The sequence below is a fragment of the Echinops telfairi genome, unplaced genomic scaffold, assembly GCF_000313985.2.
Source record: "Echinops telfairi isolate 266 unplaced genomic scaffold, ASM31398v2 ScPeMD7_28;HRSCAF=97, whole genome shotgun sequence".
NCBI lineage: Eukaryota > Metazoa > Chordata > Mammalia > Afrosoricida > Tenrecidae > Echinops > Echinops telfairi.
In genome coordinates, this window is record NW_022103925.1 from 3,014,430 (window position 1) to 3,019,225 (window position 4,796).

The 4,796-nt window shown below is 56.7% G+C and overlaps 1 protein-coding gene across 1 annotated transcript in view; it reads left to right on the forward strand.

Annotated features, from left to right (window-relative positions):
- FAM53A (family with sequence similarity 53 member A) overlaps positions 1–4,796 on the forward strand; it is a 35,252-nt gene continuing 30,456 nt past the window's right edge. Inside the window, exon 1 of the mRNA XM_045289476.1 lies at positions 1–62. The gene's annotated coding sequence lies outside the window, so the exon portion shown is untranslated. The remainder of the gene's footprint in view (positions 63–4,796) is intronic.

Below are 4,796 nucleotides of genomic sequence, written 5' to 3' on the forward strand. Positions count from 1 at the left end.
GGCGTGGAGCGGACAGCGCGCGGACCCGGCGCCGCCTTCCCGGACCGCGCAGCCCGGAACGCGTAAGTCCGCCGGGTCGACCCCTCGGTACACGCGCGCGGCGTACACCGGGCGCTTTGCTTGATTCCCAAATGGGCTCTTGTTCCCTTCCCTCGGCGAACCCAACCTCTCCACCGTGCAGTCCCTGCCGACCCTCAGCGACCCTCCAGGACTGAGCACAACTGTCTCGTAGGGGTTCCACGGAGGGTGGCTTCCACCCAGTGGGCTCCTTGACCCCGCAGGTGGGAATAGAAGTGCTACAGGCGAGCGAGAGCTTGTCATTCATTGTGCGGATCGGATTCTGGAGGTGCCGTATTGCCCCCACGCCCCCTCCCCTCCAGTGACTGGATTCGACTCTAGGCTCACTTAACTTTGAAAAGCAAAATCACTTGACTGTTGAGTTTCTGACGTCTCCCCTCATCAAGTTCTTTAAGTTTTCAGTCGGAGCCCTCCTGTTTTAGAATGCCAGGGGCTTCCGCATAGCGCCTGGGAGCTTTTCATTCCACTTCCCCATCGACCTCTTGAAGCCTCGTAGCATCTGACTTACCTGAGCTCACGGAGCCACTTCTTGGAGAGGCTCGGTGGCTCTGTGCTGGTGGCAGAATGTGCCCCACAATCCATGTGGTTCCAGTGGGCAGGGAAGTTGGCCTCTGAACATGGTGGTGGTAGAGGGAAACTGAGTGCCTGGGCTGTGCTGCTGGGGCTCTGATCCCGCACAAGAGCCCGCAGTGGTCTCCAGACAGCAGTGTTGCTTTGAATTGAGTTCATTGGCCAGTGTCTGCAAGGGGGCCCCTGATGGCGTAGTATGTAAGAGTTGAGCTACTAATTGCAAGGACAGCGGTTTGAAACCTCCTGCTACTCTGAGAGAGAAAGGCAGGGCTTTCGACTCCCATCAAGAGTCACAGTCTCAGAAACCCACGGGGGGGGCAATTCCGCTCTTCCCTTTAGGGTGGCTGGGAGTCCGAATCACTTGGAAGGCAGTGGCTTGGTAATTTGGTTTGGTGAGTGCCGGGGTTGTGGGCAGTGATACACTCAGGCCTTCCTGTGCTCCAGGTCTCGTTTTATTTCCTACCCCCTCAGGAATAACCCAACGGGCAGACAGCCCCTCTACCCGCTCCCCCTTCCCTGCCTTTATCCTTCTTGGAGCAGAGCTAGTGGCAGTTCTGGGCCCCTCCCGCGGCCCGAGAGGTCGTTCTCTCTCCCCGCATGGCCCCGTGTGTGTAGAGCTGTTCTGGGGCTGGCTCTGGTGAGCTTTGTGATGCCACGGCCGTGTGCCTGGCTTATGGTGACGTGGCAGTGGTGTGGCACTCCCTCCCATTCCCATGCAGAGAGGTCAGGGGGTCAGCTCTCGCTAGGGTCCCATTTTCTTGCCTTCTGTTGGCTTGGAGGAGCCCTTTTGGAACAGTGGCTAACAGCTGGGATGTTAAGGGGAAGGTCAGAGTTTCAAACACCCAAGCGAGTGAGCATGGAGACAGTCGGCTTCCATGAGGATTCCAGTCCTGGAAGCCCACGGGGGACAGTTCCACTTTGTCCTCCTAAACACTCACTGCCGTGGAGTCAATGCTGACTCAGAGCAGCTCCCCCGCCCGTGGGTTTCCAAGACTGTAAGTGGTTCCGGAAGTAGGAAGTCCAGTCTTTCTCCCAGTATGTCGCAGAGGGTCAAAATGTGAATGTCACAATGTGACATTCCTGGGGTGGCGGTGTCCGAAGATGAAACAGAAATTGGAATTGACTGGAGGCGGCAGCATGTTTTTCTCTTCTTGATGTTGGGGGTGGGGCACGGCCAGAAGGAAGAGGATTGTTGTCATGTCAGAAAGTCTAGAAAACACCACGGTGGTGGCAGGTGGGCATTTCCCCCTTTGGATGCAAGGGGACACCTCCTGGGTGATGGGCACTTGGTCGCGGGGCTTCCTGAAGTCCATGGGAAAGGGGAAGATCTGTGGAACCAGCCTGCAAACTTCCTGAAGCGCCGCCCTCCCTCTCTGCACAGGGGTCAGGCCCTGGAGGAGGCACGTGCTCACCCGAAGGAGGACCAAGGACCCAGGGGACCACTTGCAGACTCTTTAGACCTTGCAGGACAGCAGTGTTTTGGGGGAAGCAAGTGAAGACCCTGGTCGCCTGCTCTGTAGCAAGAAACATACACTTTGTGGTTTTAAATGTTTGTTCCGACTCAGTGTCTCCCCAAGTGGGTGGAACCACTCCCTAGGTGGAAGGACGACCCGGTGCGGTTGCAACAGCAGATGCCTACATTTTATCCCAGGTTCCAGGACCATAGTGCAAATAGGTGTTTTTTTTTAATCGCTGGGGTCAGGGCTGAGTGATTGTGTGTGAGTGCGAGTGCGAGTGTGTGTGTGTGTGTGTGTGTGTGTGTGTGTGTGTGTGTGAAAGTGGGAACCCAGGGGCTGTGGTAGTTATTCGTTGGGCTGCGATCCGCATGGTTGACAGTTCAAAACCACTAGCAATCCTGGGCTGCCTACTCCACAGTTACAGTCTCGGAAGCCCACTGCGGGGTGGGGGAGTCATTACTGTGAGTCAGTATTGTCTCGGTGACAGGGAGCTTGTTTTTTGGTTTCGTTTGTGTGTGGAGAGGGGGCAGTGGGCCAGATAAGTTTGGGAACCTGTGCACGTGGTCCTAATTTAAAGATGGTGGTCAGGGCCTAACCTGGGCTTGGACCCAAATGTTTTGTGTTTCCTCATGGCTTCGTGAGGCAGTGGGGCAGGGGTGGAGAGGGCACTCATGCCTGATTTCAGTGTAAGAAACCAGGCCCTGAGGGGCTAAGTCACCTGCCCAGGGAGGTACAGCTAGTGCGTGGGCAAGGTGGGTTTCATACCTTTGTCTCACACCCAAAGCTGGACTTGTTTTAGTGCAGCTCATTGAGCGCCAGGCCTCGTCTTAACTGGGAAGTGCCTGGGACCTTCTGCAGAAGAGGTGGCCCTGAGGGGTGGGCTTCCAGAGCTGGGCCCACCGGGTGTCAGCTTGCAGAGACTTTACTCAGACATGGTCCTCTGGCCCTGCCGCCCAAACCGCTGCATGTGGGTTCTTTTGGAAAGGTAATTTTGTCGTCTCCTGTGGAGTTCTATTTCTTCCTTTTTTGCACCAGCATTCCCAAGGGTGCCAGGAGCCTTGCCTGGGCTTATCAATCCTTCCGGCTCGGCACCACATCCGAGGCTTTGCCTCACCCTTGTCCGGAGGGCTGAATGAAGCACCTGGGTCTCCCGTTCCCGTTCCCGGGGCCCTGAGACGGGAGTGGGGAGTCGTCTTCCCTCCCTGTTGCTTTGTGGCTGCACTGAGGCCTGAGGTCCCCTCACTCCAATGACTCTTCTGGCGAGTGGAGACGGAGTGCTGGCTGTGACCCACTCCAACAGCGACAGAGGCCGCTTGGCTCGCTTCACTTGTTCTCTTAGTGTCACTGTTTTGGTTGCTATGGCAGCATAACAAATTACCTCCGAAACTGGCAGGTTGAGACAACGGTCATCCTTAGGCCTCGTGGTTTCTGGGTTTTCCCGGTGGCGGCAGCGGCCCAGCTGGGCAGGTCTCGCTCGCCTGGGGTCCTGTGTAGGTGGTTCTGTGGGTGACGGTGGCAGGAGTGTCCCCTCCCTCACAGGCCAGGGCTGGGAGGACGCTCACAGCAGGGCCTCCTTGGACCTCTGTCCCTGTGGTCTGAGCACACGTCTCTCCCATGTGGTGGCTTGGGGGCGGGCCCCCAAACAGAGCCAGGCAGCAGTGGCCCCGGAAGTCCCCAGAGTGCCCTAGCCATTCCTTTGGTTAGAGGCTAGGCGCTGCCAGGGACCCCAGTTCCAGTGGTGGGACTTGGTGGCCCCGCCACCTCTTCAGGGGAGCCATGGCGAAGAAGCTGCAGACTTGCTTTACAATGCCCACCGGGCGCAGACGCTTTGCTAACTGATCTTCAGCCAGGGTGTCTCGGGGCAGACACCATTGTTCAAGCGCTCTGGGGAGAACACCAGCTTGCAAGAAGGCCGGAGTCTGGTGCAGCTGTGCCAGCCTCGTGGCTGTGAGTCAGTAGGAGCTGCCCTGAATTTGGAATGTTGCAAAAATGTCAGGGTGGCAGGGCTGGGGCTGGTGGCATCTGACCTCTAACTCCCTGGAGGGGGGAGAATCTTCCTCTGCATCGACAATCCCAGGCTGATTCCTGGGCTGTGGAGCCCAGACTGAACCTCCACCCTCCGACCTTCTCCTCAGTCCCCACATCGGCCTTTCCTCCCCTGGCACACACAGTGCTCCCAGACCACCCTAGCAGGGAGGGGGTCTGTTGGGGAAGGAACAGGCCGAACTGGAGAGACAGCTCGTGGATCAGGACAGCCTCTTTGTAGCCATGCGCATTGGCAAACCTCTTTCTTTCTTTTTTTAAAATAAATAATTTTATCGGAGACTCATACAGCTCTTATAACCATCCACACATCAATTGTCCCGAGCACATGTGCATAATTTCAAAGCATGTTCTTTCTACTTGAGCCCTTGGTATCAGTTCCTCAGCTCCCCCCTCCCGCCCTCGTGACCCTTCGACAAATTTTAAGTTATTATTTTCATTTCTTAGACTGTCCGCTGTGGCAGACCTTTCTCATACCCTCAGTGGAAAGTGTTAGAAAGGTCTTCTCGCTCCACCAACAAATGCCTGGAGGTACTCCCTCCTCAGGAAACCTTCCGCTCTTAGCGGGTCTCCTGGCACTGCTGCTGCTGCCTCTGCCACGCTTCTCACTGTCCTGTCACTCTCCGTGTGATGGCTCTCTCGCTCTGC